Here is a 20,361-nt window from a genome sequence, read left to right as displayed (position 1 = left end):
AAGATCTAACATTCATATCATCAGTCTCAGGGAGGGAAACAAAGACAACAGGGCTGAAAGGGCATTCAAAAAGATGATGGCTAAAAACTTCTCAACTACGGCAAGAGATATAAATCTAAGTATCCACAAAGCTGAGCACCTGAACAGAGTAAACTCAATCTCCTCGAAGACACACAGTTAAACTTCTGAAAACTAAATGTAAAGAAAGAATCTTGATGGCAGCCAGAGAAAAATGATACCTTACACCTTTGAGGGAAACACAATCCGAATGACAAAGGATTTCATTTCCCATCAGAAACCACAGAGGCCACAAGGAAATCACACAACATCCTTCAAGCACTGGTAGAAAAGAACCACCAGCCCCGAATCCCAAAATCTACCCAGATACCCACCAAAAACATCCTTCAGAACTGACAAGGAAATTAGGACAGTCTCAAAAGAGGGAAAATGAGAGCATTGTTTGTAGCAGACCTGCCCAAAAACAATTGCTGAATGAACTTATTTAAACAGAAAGGCAAAGATGGAAGAAGGAAGTCTGGAACACGAGGAAGGAGAAAAGAATGAAAGTAAAGGCGATGAGTTTTCCTTCTCTGGACTTTTGTCAATTATGTGTGACAACTGAGGCAGACACAATACTGTCTGTTGTGCTTCTAAATATATGCAGAGGAAATATTCAAGATAATTATAATAAACAGGGGAAGAGCCATAAAGCGAACTGGTAAAACAATGATAGTATACTGTGATTAGTTTTGTATATATAATGCAATATCTTGACCAACCACTAAAACGGCTATCAAGAGATACACTCAAAAACACTATAAATAAATCAATATGGATTTCTTAAAAAAAAAAAAAGTCAACATAACCCTAAAGGAGTGCAGAAAAAATAAAACAGAGAAAAAATAGAATAGTAAAATAGGAGATTTAAGCCTTAACATACCAATAATTATAAATGTAAAAGGACCAATGTATATCAATAATGTATAAATGTAAAAGGGCTAAATATACCAGTGAAAAGACATTGACTAGGTGGATTAAAAAGGTATGATCCAACTATATGTCGTTTATAAGAAACTCACTTCAAATATAATGCTAGAGACAGGCTGAAAGTAAAGGCTGGAAAGAGATGTATCACACAAGCATCAATCAAAGGAAGTAGTAGAGGCTACAGTAATAACAGATAAATTACTCATCAGAAAAAATTATGAGGGGGATCCCTGGGTGGCGCAGCGGTTTGTCGCCTGCCTTTGGCCCAGGGCGCGATCCTGGAGACCCGGGATCGAATCCCACATCGGGCTCCTGGTGCATGGAGCCTGCTTCTCCCTCTGCCTGTGTCTCTGCCTCTCTCTCTCTCTCTGTATGACTATCATAAATAAATAAAAAATATATTAAAAAAATTATGAGGGACAGAGAGACATTATATAATGATAAAAGAGTAAATCTACCAAGACGACATAGGAATCCTAAATACATATACACCAGACAACAAGGCTGCAAATATGTGAAGCAAAAACTGATGGAACTGAAAGGAGAAATAGGTAAACCCACATTTACAGTTGAGACTTCAGCATCACTTTTGCAGCAACTGAACAAATAAAGAGAAAATCAGTAAAGCTGGGGAAGAACTCAACAGCACCATCAATCAATAGTTCTAATCGGCATTTATAGAACACTCCACCCAACAAGATCAGAACACACACTCTTTTAAAGTGCCCACAAACCACGGACTGAGACCATATCCTGGACCATAAAACAAATCACAGCAAAATTAAAAGAATCAGAATCATTTGAGGTGCATTCTTCTATCACAGTGGAGTCAAACTAGAAATCAATAACATATCTATAAGAAGAAAATTTCCAAACGCCTAGAAATTAAACAAAAAGCTTCTAAATAATCCACGGGCCAAAGAAAATCCAAGGGAAAAAATACACTAACCTGAATAAAAATGAAAATGCCAAACCAAAATTTTGCAGGACTCAGTAAAAGCTGTGGTAAGACTGAACTCTTTAGCACTAAATGTTTACATTAGAAAAAGTCTCAAATCAATCATCTGAATGTACAAATCAAGAAGCTAGAAAAAGGAGAGTAAAATAAACTCGAAAGCAGAATGAAGGCAATAATAAAGAACAGAAATTGGTATAACTCAAATCAGAAAAAAGAAAAACAGAGAAAGTCAGTGAAAACAAAAGCTGGTTCCCAGAAAAGATCAGTAAAATTGACAAATTTCTAGCAAGACCGACAAAGGAAAAAATGAAGCAATCACAAATTACCAGTATCAGCAACGAAACCGATATCAATACAGACCCTGCAAGACCTCATAAGGGAACAAATAAGTCTATGCACATAAACATGGCAACTTACATGAATTGGACCAATTCCTCAAAAAACACAAACACCCACATCTCATCCAATATGAAATAGATAATTTGATAGCCCTACAACTATTAAGAAAATTGAATTCATAATTTAAAACCTCCCCAAAAAGAAATGTGTGGTCCCAGATGATGTCACTGGATAATTCTACCAAATATTTAAGGAGGAATTAATATGAATTTTATGCAATCACTTCCAGAATATAAAAGAAGAAGAAATAATTCCCAATTAGTTTTGTGTAGTGAAGATTAACCTGATACCAAAAGCAGACAAAGACCAAAGAGGAGAGACAGAGAGAGAGACCCATAGAACAGTATCCCTCATGAATACAGATATAGAAATTCTTAAGGAAATTATTAGTATACAAAACCCCACAATATATTAAAATAATTATTAAATCATGGGGTTTATTCCAGAAATGCAAAGCTGGTTCAAAATTCCAAAATAAATCAATGTAATCCACCATATTAATAAGCTAAAGAAGAAGAAAAAAAAGCACATGATCCTATCAATGCAGAAAAAGTATTTGAAAAAAGTCAACACTCATTCAGGATGAAAACTCTCAGAAGAATAGGAAATGAGGGGAAATTGACCAACTTGATCATAAACATCTGCAGAAGCCCTACAGCTAAGATCATACCTAATGGTGAGAAACTGGCTTTCCACTTATGATCTGGAAAAGGCAAGGATGCCTCCTCTTCACTGCTCTTATTCAACATAGCTCAAAGTTCTATCCAGGACAACAGGGCAAGATAAAGAAAGAAAAGGCAAGCATATCAAAAAGGAAGAAATAAAATTATCTAATTCCAGGTGATGTGATTTTCTACATGGAAAATCCCAATGAATCTTCAAAACACTCCTAGAACACATAAGCTATTTTTCTACATACCAGCTATGAACACATTGACACTGAAATTAAAATACTATTCATAGTCTCTCAAGAAATTAAATACTCAGATATAAATCTAACAAACATGTGCGGGACTCAAGTGCTAAAAACTCTACGATACGGATGAAAGAAATCAAAGATCTAAATGAATGATGGACATGCCATGTTCACAAGTCAGAAGTCTCAACATAATAACGATGAAAATCCTCCTCAAATTGGTATAGCAGTTCGACACAATTCCTGTCAAAATCCTAGTAAGATTCTTTGCAGATACAGACAAGCAATTTATATGGAAGAGCCAGGAAGTCACAGTAGCCAGAACAATTTGGGAAAAGAAAAATAAAGCAGGAGGAATCATGCTACTAATGCCAAGTCTTGTTACGCAGGTACAGTAATCAAGACTGCATAGTATTGGGGAGGCAAACAGATCAATAGAACAAAGTAACTCAGAAATAGACCCATACAAATATGCCCAATGGATTTTTGACAAAGGTGCAAAAGTAGCCTAATGTTTGACAGATTATCTTTTACAAAATGGTGTGGAGGCTACTGGACACCCAGGGGCAAAAACAGAAACCTCAACATCAGCCTCACAGTTTACACAAAAAAAGTAACCAAACAGATAATGGATGTAAATGTAAAACATAAAACAATGAATATTTTAGGGAACAAAAAGCAGAAAATCTTTGGGACCAAGGGCAGGCAAAGCATCCTTTGGGTCAGCACCAAACAAGCGTGGACAAAGATGGCAGACCGGATGGACCACCCCAATATTCACACAAAGGACCAGGACAGGCCACGCAGCTGAGAAGCGACCAGGACCTGGAACACAGAGCTCTCAGAAGTGAACATTTTAAAAGGTCAATTAGAAAAAGAGTCAAAGACACAAAGAGACATTTCCCAAAAGATGGCAGATTAGCTCATGAAAAGTTGTCCAGCGTTGTTGGCCATCAGGGAAATGCAAGCTTAAACTTAGAGCAAGACACCACATCACTCTACCAGGAAGGCTAAAAATAAAAGTAACACCACCAAATTCTGGCAAGGATGTGGAGAAATGGGGTCACTTCTTCATTTCAAGTGGGTCTGTAAAACAACATAGCTGTTCTGGAAAAGGGTTTGGTGGTTCTTTAAAAACTAAACATTTGTTTTTCGCACAAACCAGCAAATGACAGCTCGCCATTTACCCCAGAGACATGGTCACATACAAACTTGTATATAAATGTCAGAAACAAACCAAATGTCCTTCCATGGGTAAGTGGGTCAAAAGACTACGGCTGCACCCATGGTGGAGTGGTCCTCAGCAACGAGACCAATAGCTACACTACCAATGCAGCCACAACTTGGACGGGTCCCCAGAACAGCGTGCTGAGTGAGAAAGCCAGTCCAGAGATGTCACACACCATGTGATTTCCCTCCTCCAGCCCCATTCTTCATGCTCTGTATCAGACACATGTCACCTGGGAACGGACATGACTCCTGACCTCTTCTTACCCGTCGTAGTGTAGTGCTGACACAGACAGGTACATAATTCATTCAGAACTTAGTCAGAGTGTGGCAATTACGCAATAAAGTTACAAGTAAACAGTTACAGGAAAATAGAGGAATGAAGAGATTCATTTGGGGTGCAAAGCCAGGAAAAGCTTCAAAGAGAAAAATGGTCTCTGAACCAAGGCAGGAAGGAGAAATAGGATTCTAACAGATGGCACGAGGCTGGGGAGGATCTCAGAAGAACGGAGAGCAGGAGAAGAGGTGAAGGTTAGGATGTCATGTGGTGTGCCCTGAGGACAGGGCGTGACATGGTGGGAAGGCTGTGAGTCTATTGAGGGCCAGAAGAGGGGTCAGGGGACAGTGTGCAGTCACAGGACGCCCTGTTTTCCAACCAGGAAGGGCTTCTGCTTTCTTGTGGAGCCACAAGAGCTTTCGACATAAATATCCAACTGTGTCCTACAAGCGTGATAAAAATAACAATATGAACATAATAGAAATTGTAAAAAATAATAGTATCTACCGACTGAGCCTTAATGCTGGGCCAGGCCATGCCCTGTGCTAAGTGTTTCTTGTTTAATCCTCATGATTTGTGAATAATGAATGGAAGGAAGTAGAGAGAGAGGAAGGGGGTGTAAACACAGCCTGCCCCAGAGATACTGTGGCTATAACTCAGAGTTCAAGAGTTTCCGGAAGCAAGACGGCCAAGGACAAACAATCCACTCCATGCAGGAGTGAAGGAGGAGGGGTCAAGGCCGGCAGCCAGGCATCCTGGCCGCCCCAAGGGAGATAGGGAATCCCAAAGGAGGACGAGGTAGGGGGCACACCAGCCTGTGCATAGACCCTGGGTTTGTTTTTCAACAGGATTGATTTGGGGATGGAGGCAAAGGACACAGAAGGGGGAAGGTGAGTCAACGGGGGCCAAGCGTGAAGCTGGCAGACCAGCAGGTTAGAGGAAGAGGCCCTGCTTCTGGGCAAGAAATAAGTTAGCCAATGACCAACAGAATACACAACAAAGATGTCTGAATTTCCCATGAGAAAGTAAGACCACGGCTTTCAACTCTCCTAGCCGTGTCAGGAGAAGGTGTGCATTTGACGGTGAGACCCAGTACAAGCACCTGTTATCACTCCCCCAACACTGGTTTGCAGTTCGTATTTAGCTGGTCCTGCTTTCTCCTCTTCCCTCTATTCTACTTTACTTTCTAGAACTTCCAGCTGCAACACCCTAAAACTCTCACAGTCTTCACTGGGTCATGGCCTGCAGCCTGGCAAGTACGCCCACCAGTGGCAGGTCCCTTTGGAGGGATAGTGCCAGGCCAAGGAGCAGAGTGCAGAGAGGGGCAAACAAACAGCTTTGGAAGAATTATCATAGTTCCACTAGGAACTTCCAGGAGGTGTCACCCACCCCAAGCAAACACCCAGAGAGAGAGAGCCTGCCCCCAACATCATGTGACAACCACAGCCTTCGAAAGCACTCCTCAAACCATGTAGAAAAACAAGAGTCCAAGAGAGTGATGAGGAGGGAGATATGGAAGGATGGAGAGAGAAGATATGGGAAAACAGAGAGGGGAGGAGCTATGAGAGGACGGAGAGGGGAGCTATGGGAGGACGGAGAGGGGAGCTATGGGAGGATGGAGAGGGGAGCGTCTGTCCAAGGAAAGGGGCATGGATAGTCCTCTGTCAGTGTTGGGAGAAGGATCTAGAGGGCTCTGCCAGCATGAGGAGACGGTGCAGGGTGGAGGAGGAAACCAAAGACAGAGACAACTGGGAGGAGGAGACTTCCGGGGGTGAGGGAGAGGAGTTACTTCTAACTCGATAAAACCCAGGGAGAAATAAAAAATCGAGTCAGTTGGCGTTTTATTTCACAAGGGATACTGCTAGTTGGTCATTCAGCAGAGCGTGAACACAGTCGGGGCTATAATATGAGGTGGGGGTGTGCAGCACATCTGAGGACATGGCTAGGAAGACCACAGAGTGACACCAGTGAACAACACCAGAGTGTGCGTCCTTCAACCTCCACTAAGGAGGGTCCTGGTGAGCGGCAGCACGAGGAGGACTGGCAGCAGAGAGAGGTCCTCTCAACATGGTGGTGTGAAGTGGAAGACCAGGGGTCAGCAGGGCTCTCCTCGAGCAGGCCGTCCCTGAGGCCCAGCACATGAGCCCCGTGCAGAGGCCAGGGCACCAGGTGCCCGGGTAGGGCTGACTCGCCGTTCACAGCCCCTGGAACAGACTGAAGCATCACTGTGAGGCACGGAGACTTGTTTGTAAGTCACGTCGGAACCTACACACCCAACACTTCCAAACACAGAGCCCCAGCCTCTTTGGAAAATGTTTTCAAAGACAGTTTACAAACCACGCAAGAAACCAGTGCGGTTGGCACACGTTCACAGCTATCTCCAGATGGGAAGCAGTGTGACAAGCAGCCTGCGGAGCTGGGGTGCACCCCTTGGGCCCCACCTGGCACCAGAGAGCTTGACGCCACTGCCCACAGACTTGCCACCCACGAGCAGAGGCCCCGTGCCTGGGAGATGCAGAGACACCCATGTCAGTGAAGAAAGAGCCCAGAGAAGGCTCATAAGTGTTCTGAGCAAGAAGACACATCTTCCCAGGGCAAACTCTGAAAACTAAAGTATGTTACATTAATACATTGCATACTCAGGTATGTTTGTTTAAAATTCCAGTGCAGGGGTGCCTGTGGGGCTCAGGCGATGAAGCACCTACCTCCAGCTCAGGGCAAGATCCCGGGGTCCTGGGGTTGAGTCCCACACTGGGCTGGGGGCTGGGGAGAGGCCCCTGCTCAAGGGGGAGCCTGATTTTCCCTCTGCCCCTCCCCCCATGCTCACTCTCAAATAAATGAAATCATTTTTTAAAAGCCAATTAATTAAACATCCAGGGTGTCCACTCTGCTGTAATATGCACTTTGCAAGATGCCAGATCTCAACAGGATGTGAATTCACCTTGGACCCCCGCAGCAGCAGAGTAAATGCCATCACTGTTACTGGTCACCGCTAGAACATCAGGTTCATCAAAAAAGGAACCCCCTGAAGCAGCGTTAGGAAATTTAAACTTGATGTTCACCCTGTGTGCTCGTGACCTGCACCAGCCCTTTATACCTGATGGGAATTTGCTAAATATTTGGAAATAAATGGATAAAGTAGAGGGAGTCGGGTGTGTATTCGGCACTCAAAGCTCCCATTGGCGGAGACCAGAGTGTGAAGGAGGATCCAATTCCTGCTCCTGCTGATGAACGTACATTCCCACAGAGGAAGACGCAATAATCATAAACTCACAGATAAGAAAACATTGGTCTGTGTAAGTGCTGAAAAGAAAGCAAATTGGTGGTGGGTAAAGAAAGATGGGCAGTGGCAGACAGGTGAGGGTGTGGACAGGTGAGTATGGTGGACAGGTGAGAGTATGGACAGGTGAGCACAGTGGACAGGTGAGTGGGTGCACAGGTAAGGGTGTGGACAGGTGAGGGTGTGGACAGGTAAGCGTAGTGGACAGGTGAGAGTGTAGATAGGTGAGCACGGTGAAAGGGTGAGTGTGGTGGACAGGTGAGCACAGTGGACAGACAAGGGCGGTGGACAGGTGAGCACAGTGGACAGACAAGGGCGGTGGACAGGTGAGCACAGTGGATAGGCGAGCACAGTGGACAGGACCCATTAAGAAGTCAGCAGGAACGGCTGGAGTGTGAGGGGCAGGGAGCAAGCAGGGCAGGGGCTTCAAGGCAGAAGCAAGCCAGGCTAACCACCCTGGAACCATAAGGCGGTGAGGGGTGGGCATAGAGCATGAGAAGGGGCCAACATTTCAGGCTGGAAACACGTGGCCCGAGGCAACACCCTGGGACCCAGGCAGGGCGGTCAGCAGGGTTGAAGAGGGGACGTGCCGGGATGGGGCGCAAGGCCGTCTCCAGAGAGAGGACAGGCCCCTTGCCCCGCTGGCTGCACTGTGACACGAACCTGACCGCCAGGCTCTGGGAAGGCGCCGTAGGTGACCGCAGGCCTCCGGGAGGTGGACGATGGGTCGGGCCGGGTGGTCGGTGCAGGAAGGCCCTGGAACTGCCCATGCAGTGCAGCCTCCTTCCTGATGCAGCCTTCATCCCGGCAGGGCCTCCTTCCTGGTGCGGCCTCTGTCCCTGCACAACCTCCTTCCCTGTGCAGCCTCCTTCCCCGCACAGCCATCAAAGCTTCCCCAGCTGTGATCTCTCATAAATCTTTCCAACGCCAGGTCGATTCTCAACCTCCCCCCCGACCGTGCCCCCACAGCCCCAGCTTTAGCAATATTTCCCCTCAGATGTGTTGACAAACTTTATGTTTTCATTAAAATCTCTCACCTCCCCTGCTACAGCCTTGGAAGGACGGATCATCCCAGCACACTTGGCCTGAATGATCTCGCGTCCTGAAGTCCTTGCTCCCTCTGGCTTTGCTCCACCTGGAAAGGAAGCCCTGTCTGCCTCCGTCTGTCATGCCTCAGCCCGGGAGGGACTCAGGTAAACGTCTGCCCACCCTCGGCACTCCTGGTGACACGTCACCGCCTGATTCCCTCCCCCAGCTAACTAAGGAAATATATGCGGACACTTTTTGAGCGTCCAGGGAACGATCCATATGACTCCCATGATCCTACAAAAGCACAGTGACCTGAGAAAGGAGAGGCCCGTGGGGCTCCAGCGTCTGACCCACCCCTTTCCCGTCGTGGTCTAGACACGAGACGTGGTCTCACAGGGACCCTGTGTTCTCCTCCTGCCAAAGCCGGTTGCTTGTTTTGGCTGCTGTTTGTTTTCAGATCTTCATTGATTCTGATTGGACCCAAACTACATCCTAAGGCCTGGGGGCCCCGGTGACCCCCAAGCCCACAGAGATGCAGGGCTGCCCACTGAGCCTCCATGGCCTTCCCCAGCCCTGTCGTTGCCTCGCCCCAGCTAACTGCACACACATCTCCCCAGCTGCAATTGGAGCCAAACCCCCCCACCTGCTTGGCTCAAGGTCCTATGCAGCCCAGATGTCCGCACAACGGTTACTCAGGAGATGGGTTCAGCCCCATGGGTCAGAAGTGGAGTAGACATCGGGGTTCAACTCCCTACAGGAAACAAGACCTGCTGGCCCCGGAGGTGGGGCCGAGAACGTTCCGCCATGCAGCACGGGCTGCTACAATAGAAGCCCAGCCTCCAAGGAGAGCTGAGCGCCAGCAAAGTTCTGGGCTTTCACACACCAGAGTCAGAGCACAAAAAGTGTCTCCTCCTCAGAATTAAAGCAAGAGGAACACACGGTTCAGTGTCTATACCAGCGCAGCTCAACGTGCTCTCCTGCCTGGTCTGTGTGAAAGCTCTCCACAGTGTGGCCTCCCATGTGATCTGTGTCCAGCCTCAGCCCTGTAATGAGAGAGCAAAGAACACGGAAAGCCATTGCTGCTGCTTCGTGAGAGGAAAAGCCCCATGGAGAGCTGGTTCCTCATGTGTCCAGGTCATGCTGTAGCCCAGGCCAGGCCACAGCCATACTCACCACAGAGGCCTTGGGGTCTCAGCTGGGGAACCCAGGAGGCCAGGTCCCTGCACAGAGAGAGCAAGCTTACTTAAGTCTAGGTCTGAGTACTTCTGAGTACTGAGTACCTCCTAAGTAGCAGATTCAGCCGAGGACCAAGTACTGCTGAGTCCTAAGCACCTCCTATGTAGCACTCTGTACTCAGCAAGAAGCAGTCCTGAGTCATAAGTACCTCCTGAGCAGCCGTTGTTGCATAGTACTAAGCACCTCCTATGCAGCACTCTGTACTTGTCATGAAGCAGTACTGAGTCATGAGTACCTCCTACACAGCACTCTGTACTTGGCATGAGGCAGTACTGAGTCTTAAGTACCTCCTGAGCAGCTGTCTCTCCTTAGGACTGAGTACTGAGTACCTCCTAAGCTTGGTTAAATGGGACTGAACCCTGTCCATCTGACAGGGACTCAGGATCAGCTGGGTTTTACTGATCAAGACGTCAGAGGCCTCGTCCTCATCACGCTGGCAGACAGCAGGTGTCAGAGCACATGTGCGTGGATCCCCTGAGACAGAACATGTCCACTCTTGGGAACAGGCCTGACCCACCAGGTGTGTGCACTGGGCTTAGTGAGCCTCCTGCCTGGACTGAGAGCAGACCTGCATGGAACTCGCATGTCCACATTCAGGGCGTGGGAGTCCCGCAGACCATTGACTGCTCCCTGCTCTAGGAAGTGCTGCGCAGTGGCTGCAGACAACTGGCCGCCCAGAACACGAAGCAGCGGGATGGCATCACGCGCAGTCCATTCTCCAGGCGCAGTCCCCCTCGTCACCCACTGGGCGCCGGAGCCACCCACTCCATGGGCACCACCTGGACCCGGCCATCTCTGTTAGACTGAAAAGGCTTCCCTGGAAAGTGGTTCCCCATTACATGACTTCCAGGTACATCAGGGCGCCACGCGGGACTGTGAGACACCTTCTCCACCTGCTGCAATGAATGCCACATGATGTCATCATCCAGTAGATGGTGTGGTATTAAAACTCATTAACAATGAGTATTGCAGCCGAGGCTGCATTTGCAGGTGATCAATGGATTTATTAGACTTACTTAAAATACACGTTTTCTAAGCCTCTGGGTCTGTGCAGCAAAACACGAACACTTCACGTGAGCTGAAGCCAGATCTTCTAGGAAGGGACAAGGCAGCGTTGGTGCAGAAACGCCGTTGTGAAGCTGGGGTGAGTCTGCTGGTGCCTGAGAGGTGCGTTGGGTGGTGCCCCAGACCCACACGAGAGAGGACAGCAGGTAGCAGGAGTTGGGAGGTGGGCCTTTCAGAGGGGACTGGGTATGGTTGAGGCTGTGATGGCAGAGCCAGTGTGACGGCAGAGGCGCCCTGACAAGAAGAGTAAGGAAGGGGGAGCCTTTCGTCCCCCATGAGTGCTGTGGCAGGAGGGTGCTGTCTGCAGACGGAAAGAGGCCCTCCCCGCGCATCTTGGCCGCGGGACGCGTACCTGTGCTCACAACCTCCCGACAGTGAGACAGGTTGGTGGTATCTCGTCAGAGACCCCAAGACAACTGAGACACAGGCTTAGACCTGGAGCCAAGATGCTGCCATTACCACATGGCATGACCGTAGGCAGGTGTTTCACCCTTCACACCTGAGTCTCCATCTGTAAATGCGGAAGTTGGCGAGGACCATTCCCAACTCTGACCCATGTGTCCTCCTGAGGAAAACGCCATCTCCTTGGAGGGGTGCACATGACCCTCAGGCAGGGGTCACTGCATTTCAGAAGCTGAATCTGAAGCCTGAGCGCTTTCCAGCTCACCCCACATCATCCTGTCCAGCAGACTCCCCAAAGTCAGATGACTCACATCCTCAAGCATTTGCCTTTTTCTTTTGACTATGTTAAAGGACTTACATGCAGAGGGCAGTGATGGTCCGTGGTTGTATTAGTGGTTCAGCCCCACTGAGCTGGCAGGCGAGGCACCACGTGTGCTGATGGATCATAATAAAGTGACGTCAACAGCACGGCTTCAATGACAATGGGGAGCGTTTTCAAGAAGCAAGCAGAGGGACCAGGCCTGGGGCCAGGCCTGAGCCAGGAAGCACCTGCGGCATGGAGGGAGTGGTCAGGGAGCCGTTCCTGGTGTGGGGTGATCGCAGGAGGGTAGAGACCTGCACGCTGACCACTGCAGCCCCCGGCACGCCACTGCTGCTGCTCGGTGCCTGGAGCACCTGCCAGCAAGTACCCGCAAAGAGAAACGCTCTCAGGGGCCGGAAGACATGGATGGCCTCCGAGGCAAATGTGGACTTTGTCTGGGGCTGAGGTGGGAAGAAGCCGTGTAGGCACCACTCTGGAGGGCGGTGCCCATGACCCGTAGAGTTTCCTTCAAGGGAGGGCTGCGTGGCACAAAGGGGCAGACACTGGCAGCCTCCCCAGGAAATGCAAAGGAAGCTCCAAGGGGACGGCAGGAGAGTGGGCCCATCACACAGGACATGCACATCGCACCTGCGCCACCCCACAGCTCTGACACGCCTGTCGGGGCACCCACTGCACAGGGCGAACATGGGCTGTCTAGATGGGCACCCTGGGACACATGCCTAGGAAGCAACATGCCCAAAGGCTCACGGCTGGGAACGGCAGCGCAACAACATGCCCCGGGGTGGGCGCACGAGATGCCCACCCAGAGACGAGCACCAGGGGAAAGGGAGAAAAACTATACTATCACCACAACTACTACCAGCAGAGGAAACTATGAACTTACTTCATAAAATGACAACACATTGTTCCCAAGGATATAGGATGAGGGATCATCGCAAGGGGAGAAAAGGGACAATGCCCTGACATGCTTCTAAGGTAAAATCTTGAATCCAGAGCCCAAGTCAAGAGCCTGTAGAGGCTAAGAGGCACAGGGCGTTGTGGGGTGGGACCAGCACCTCCTCCCGACTCAGGCACCTGGTCTGTGAGGTCAGCCTGGCTTGGCGCCGCATCTGCCAGCATCTGCACCCACCTCCTGCATCTTGGGGCTCAAGCACATCCTGCTAAAAGCAAAGGTGGAATATTGACTCCCTTTCTGGCTCTCACCAAGACGGGGCCAGGGCCACCAGCTCCCGACAGCGGGGAGCCAACACGTGTGTGCCTCGGAGCTACGGTCACCAGGCAGCAGTGAGGCTCAGGCCGGCGAGGGCCACCACCTTTGTCCAGAGGAGCACAGGCTCAGTGGGCCAGGCCTCTGCCTTCTCCAGACAACCCATGAGTTATTTCTGTTTGAACAATTTAATATGTTTGCAATGAACTCAAAATTCCTAAAACACTACGTAAGATCAAATAAACAAAATAAAACAAAAACATATGCATGCACATGCATGCACACAGATGCACCCTTGTGCACATATACATATGTGCCCTTGCACGCATGCTTGCACACATACACACATATATGCATGTGTCCTTGCACACAGATACATGTGCACGCACGCGTATGTGCATGTGCCCTTGCACACTGTGCACACACACGCACACACATATGCATGTGCCCTTACACAGACACACATGCTTGCACACACATGTGCCCTTGCACACATGCACAACACACATGTCCTTGCACACTGCTTGCACACATGCACACATACATATACATGTGCCCTTGCACAAGACACATGTGTGAACATATATGTGTGTGCCCTTGCACACATACACATGCACACATATATACATGTGCCCTTGCACACAGACACACACGCGCACACATATACCCACATGGCCTTGCACACATACACACACATACACATATGTGCACGTGCCCTTGCGCACACACACATGCACGCATATACACATATGTCATTGTATGCATGCTTGCACACATACACACATGCATGCATGTATGTGTACGTGCCCTTGCACATATGCTTGCACACACATGTGCACACCACCGCCTGTGATTTGGGTCGGCCTGCAAGCCTCTGGTTTGTAACTTGTACACAACTGAAAACGTGAAGAGGGTTCTCTTGGGCCAGCTGGGCTGTGGTTTAGGAGCAGAACTACCAGAGTCCTCGGGGCTGGGAAGGGCCCAGCACAGCCTGTTGCAAGCCCTCTGTGACGTCCCCACCAGGCGGCTGGTCAGCGGTGACCAACATGCATTCATTACCAGTCGCTCGTTACTGAGTTGTAAACAATTCTACCCTAATTTGACAAGACACGCCAAGAGCCTCCCATGCAGTGTGGTGTAAACAGGAAACACACACACATGCACACATTCTCTAAACTTAATGTTGAGAAGTGTAGTGAATATTATTTATAAAAGTAAAAAAATTGTTTCTATGCCTGACAGTAAATAAAATATTACATGAACTATCATATGTCAACTCAAAATGTCTCACAATCATTAAAATATTCATGAAAATGCTATAATAACACGGAACATGCTCACCCCATCAGGTGAGTTAAACAGATAGTGTCCAAGGCAGCTGTGGCGGGCCCCAGCTCCGCACCAAGGTGCAGACAGGGCAAGGTGCCAGGAGCCTTTACCTTTCGGAGAAGTCCATGCAGACATTCTCTAGTTTCCACTTATCTATAGTTTCTAACGATCATGGATTATTTTCCTTTATTTTCATATGTTGAAGGCATAATGCATGTGTATTGAACAAAACTAAAACCAAAGCAATGCAGAAGTTCTATAAAACAGAGAGGGCTATGTTCTGCTCTTTCCTGCATGCACACAGCACACATGCATGCACAGTATATATACACACGCATGCATGGTATACATACACACAGAGCACATGCACACGACATAGACACAGCAACATGCATGGCACATCCCACACATATGCACTGCACACACCACATGCATGCATAGCATGCACACACACATGCGCACAAATACTCATGCATCTGCAAAGAAAGAGAAAACGAAAGATTCTCATAGAAAAAAATATTTTTTTAAGATTTTAAAAAAATATTTTAATTTATTTATTCATGATAGAGAGAGAGACAGACAGAGAGGCAGAGACACAGGCAGAGTGAGAAGCAGGCTCTACGCAGGGAGCCCAACGCAGGACCCGATCCCGGGATACCAGGATCACGCCCTGGGCGGAAGGCAGGCGCTCAAACTGCTGAGCCACCCAGGCTGCCCAAAAAAAGAGAAGTTTCAGGGCACCTGGGGGGCTCCATCAGTGAAGCGTCTGCCTTGGGCTCAGGTCATGATCCTGGGGTCCCAGGTTCAGGCTCACTACCTAGTGGGGAGTCTGCTTCTCTCTGCTCCTCCCGCTGCTCTTGCTCACTTGCTCTCTCTCTCTCAGATACATAAACAAAATCTTTAAAAAGAAATAAATTAAAAATAAGAGACAAGCTTATCTTTATGACTCTAACTGAATTCTTACAGTTTTCACTCTTGTTTCTTTCTGGATGTGACACAAAACACATTTAATTTTTGAGCTGTACTCCTGGTATTTTCTTACAACTTGACACCACTATTTTGTATCATTTTTCAGCCACTTATAAATTTGCCTTGTGAACTGTGTGGTTTAGGAAAGACAATTTCTGTGAAATGCTATCTGGTAGGGGAAAAATTAACAATTCATTTGTTAATAAAATGCTTGTGGGAAATTTTCCTGAAAGAAGATGAAATATTGACAGTGATGTGAATACTTTGTGACTGGATTATAACAGGTACAGAGATTAAAGCAGCGCTGAAATCTTGGTGGAAATCAAGTTCGACTACAGCAGAGGCATGAGGGCAGAGCAGTGGTAACGAGGCCCGGGTGGCGTGGCATCATCTCGTGGACACCCGGGACCTCAAGGCACAGCAGGGACACAGACCCCAGGCAGAAGGAAATCCCGCACGTGGGGAGGGAGGACCCCAGTCACTGTCACTGGGACCTCACAGTCACCAGCAGTGAACTGGGAAATAACCGCCTTTCTCTTCACGTGGACATTATTGCTGTCACTGTGTGTAGACACTGACGGACTCAGAACATGGCCTGTGAGTGTAGGAGCACGGGACTCCTGGGCTCTGGCACCTCCACCCACACATGATGAATACCCAGGAGGAGGTGAGGAGACCTGCCCCCATGGCGAGGATGGCAGCTTCCCCGCCTGCAAACACTCATCCTCAATCCAGCAGTCTGGCCTCCTCTCACTTCCCATCATGCTCTTATTTCTCAAAACATAAAAGACTGATGGAGAGTGAGGCTTGCTGTATTGTTTGGCTGAGCAGCGGCTTCCCTATTGCCATGGCAGCCCAGCATCCCTGGGCCCAGCATGCCCGGCCTCAGCATCCCCGGGCCCAGCATGCCCAGGCCCAGCATCCCCAGGCTCAATATCCCCAGGCTCAGCATCTCCGGCCTCAGCATCCCCGGGCTCAGCATCCCCAGGCCCAGCATCCCCGACTTCAGCATCCCTGGGCCCAGCATCCGTGGGCTCAACATCCCCAGGCTCAGCATCCCCGGCTCTCAACATCCCTGGGCTCAGCATCCTCGGGCTCAGCATCCCCAGCTCTCCCTGCCACTCCCACCTCACCTCTGCCTGCCTGATCCCAACCGGCGACAACCCACACCCCCCAGCAACTCATGGACTTGCTAGCAAGTCCCCCGCCAGCCTGTCTCCAGGAGACGGCCAGCGGCAGGCCAGCCCCATGACTGCCCAGCACCCACCAGATGGAGGGCTCCCTGACCAGAGCCACGTGCCCCAATTCGCTTCTCTCTGTTCCAGGCCAACCTGCGCTGTTGGGGTTTCCTGATGATGTGAAAGATAGAGGTGCTGGAGAAGCAAACCGCTTTTCAAATGGACACCGATTATTTAGGGAAATCTGGTCGTTCCTCCCTAAACCTGAGGTTGGCTACTTGAGAGGCAATTCAATCCAAAATCCCATATCCACCCTCCGGAACCTAAGAACCAGATGCGGTATGCAGAAGGCACCATTTCCTTAATAGGACTTACCTGTTCAAAAAAAAACAAACAAGAATTATTTTTTTCCTAAGTGTTGTTTTTTTTTTTTAAGATTTTATTTATTATTCATGAGAGACACAGAGAGAGGCAGAGACACAGGCAGAGGGAGAAGCAGGCTCCATGTGGGAAGCCCAATGTGAGACTCGATCTCAGGACCTGGGATCACAACCTGAACTGAAGGCAGATGCTCAACTGCTGAGCCCCCCAGCCTCCCCCCCACTGCCAAGTGCTTTAAATACATACTAAGCACTAATCCTGGGACAATTTAAGATAAACATATGACTCTTTGCTTCCAATACTCTAACCAGATGTTGCAGATCTCTCCTGGCCAAGTTCACGTTCTGATCCCCTAAACCCAGCCCCGTGTACCAACGCTGTTCGGAACTGAGGCAGGTGCTTGACCACGAAGCTGGCGACTCAGCCAGTCTGTGACCATCCCCACAAGGAGACCACAGAACCTTCTTTAGGTTGGATTTCTGGGAACAGAGAGAACACTGTCCTCTTCCTTCTCTCAGCAGGCCCTGGGGCTATCATGTGTGCTGCATTCACAAGGAACACCATACAAAGCTTAACATCACATGGGACTGTCCCCCTTGGTCTGTGGGGCACCTGGTGGACCCCAACCCGGCTCAACCAGGACACTGGCCCTGCCTCCCCTGCTCCCCTGCCTCCTACTCCGGTGACCGTGCGTCTGTCTGATGTTGGAGGGAAACTGCCATGTGTCCAGACAGGCAGACAGGATCTGCCTGTAAAATGCTCCCAAAAAGTGCACCTGGGGGACTCAGTAGGTTAAGTGGCTGACTCTTGGGTTTCAGCTCAGGTCATGATCTCAGGGTCATGACATCGAGTCTTGCATTGGGCACCTCACTCCACACAGAGTTTGCTGGAGATTCTCTCTCTCTGCCCCTCGCTATGCTCTCTCTCCAAAATTAAAAAAAAAAAAAAAAAAAAAAAAAGCCTCCAGGAAAGAAGAAGAGATTGAGAAAAATGGTTCAAAAAAGGGCAAACTAAGGCCCCTAAAGCAACAGCGCAGAGGCCACAAGACCACAGCCATACATGCTCCCCCAAATCTGATGGCCTCACCTCTCCTACAGAGGCAGCTCAGGACATGACAGCCCCACTTGCCCAGGACCCCACACTCAGGAAGGAGTGGGTGACCCCAAACCACGCAGGATAGGGAGGGACTGCAGGGACTCAACTCCTGGAAAGCCATCCTCCTTCAGCTCCTCCATCACTCAGACCCATTTCCTGGACACATCTGCTGCATGCAGTGACGACGACAGGCCCTGAGCTGCAGGGGAACGTCTACAGAGAGGCTGCTGGGACAGAGCCCGCCGTGATACACACGCAAACACACACGGACATGCCTGCACAGGTGCACACATGCCACAGACGGGAGTGTACGCTTTGTCCACGGAGCCGGCCCAAGGTGAGGATTTCCCTATGAAAAGGCCAGCAGCAGTGGGGCTCCCTGGAGCGTACATGGAGGGCCCCTGGGGCATGACTGACCCTCCCCCACAGCTGCACGTGTGGGTCCTGGCCAGTGCCCAGGGCTTGAAGAAGGGACTACACCCGGGGCAGACCCAGGGGAGCCCCTGCTGTGGGAACACAGGCAACCGGTGGATTCTCCCCTTTCTGAAGCCTCAGATGAGCTGACAATGCAAACACCACCGCCCCAGGGGTCAGAGGTGGTGCTGGGTCCTCACCCCCATCTGCCCCCTCCCTTGCCCCCTGCCTGGGCTGTGCCCCAGGAGGCGGGCTCCAATGACCCTGGGCAGATGGTATCTCAGGAAGCCTGCTTAGTGCACCAAGGCAGGCCTCTTACCAGTCGAGTCTCAGTCACCGGCCTCGTGACCCCAATGGCAGGTTAAACATCCACTCAGACCCAACCTGTTAGAACCACCAGCTCATTCTCCACATGCGTAGTTTGGGGGTGTAGTGATCATGGTTCCACATGTGTCTGTGCTGTTTGCTCTCAGCCATGGGCCATCCTGGTCCCCTGGAGAGTTCCTGATCAGAGTCTCCACAAGAAGACAACCTTGTGGACGCCTCCATGTCATCATGCATGTAGGACGCTTGTCAGGTACCCCCAGGTGACCAAGCTTCCCCCCAACTGAGTACCTGCCCTCCTGGGACTCAGGGTCTAACACACACAGACCAAGGGAAGGGCTGGCGGCCTCCACTCTGTGTCCTTGCCAGCAGACAGGACGGGATGGCACCTCTGTTTCCCATCACCCTGATGATGCCACCGGTCACGGTTGTCACTGATGCTTAATGTCACAAAGCAAGCCAGAAACCATGCAAGGGGCTCACCGGGGCCACATGGCAGGACGGTATGTTCAATGGCAGAGAAGCTCACAACCTAAGACTTTTAGAATCCTTCCTATGGCACAGCTTCGTGTTCAAGGGAGACCTAGAGGGCACGATGATGGGCATCTCCACGGAGGCCGGGAGCAGCCCCGCAGCAACAAGAGGAGGACAAAGCCCGGAAACAACAGCAGGCGCCTCACAAGCCGGCAGCAGCGATCCTCTCAGGTGAGGAAACAGCATCCAGAGCTCCGCCAAGCTGGGCCCCAAGTGACCGAACCACCACCAGGGAGACTGTCGATGGCAGGAGCAGCTCCACGTGGGAGGCATGTCATGGGGGGCACTGGACTCCCGTTCTCCCAGGACCCAGGCTTCATGCTTGCGAATATGCTCAGAGGGATGCCCGCCACCATCTGCCAGCCCAGCTTGCGATATGATGCGCTGATGCAACAATACACCCACCGGCATCGCCGGGTCCCGACACAGGCATCCTCTGGCCTGGCCACCCAGGTGCCCATGGCATAGGGACGCCAGCTTGTCACTCACTTCCTGCCTGTGTCAGCTCCATGGACCCTGAAAGTCTTATCCTACAGAGCTTCGCCTCTGTCCTCAGAGTCCAGGGGCTGAAAGCATCTGCCCGGCATGCCGGGTGTGGGCCACGCACTCTAGCCTCGGCAGGATCCAGTCCTGTTTTGTCCCCGGAGATCCTGCCCAAACATGATCTGGGAAGGCCCTCTGCAGCAGGTCGGCAGGCTCCCAGGACACCAGACCCGGCACCCCCCGCCCCCCCAGCTCACCAGGCAGCCTGGGTCGACAGTCTCCTCCCTTCCCTGCCCACTCCAGCGCTGCCCCCGCCACCCATCATTGTTGTCTCCGGGCCCTTGGTAAC

General features: G+C 50.0%; 1 protein-coding gene across 4 annotated transcripts in view; it reads right to left on the bottom strand.

Moving 5' to 3' along the window:
- PTPRN2 (protein tyrosine phosphatase receptor type N2) overlaps positions 1-20,361 on the bottom strand; it is a 726,314-nt gene that overhangs the window by 463,953 nt on the left and 242,000 nt on the right. The gene's annotated exons all lie outside the window — the stretch shown is intronic.

The sequence above is a fragment of the Canis lupus genome, chromosome 15, assembly GCF_048164855.1.
Source record: "Canis lupus baileyi chromosome 15, mCanLup2.hap1, whole genome shotgun sequence".
NCBI classification, from domain to species: domain Eukaryota; kingdom Metazoa; phylum Chordata; class Mammalia; order Carnivora; family Canidae; genus Canis; species Canis lupus.
This window is presented reverse-complemented; position numbering and strand designations above follow the sequence as displayed.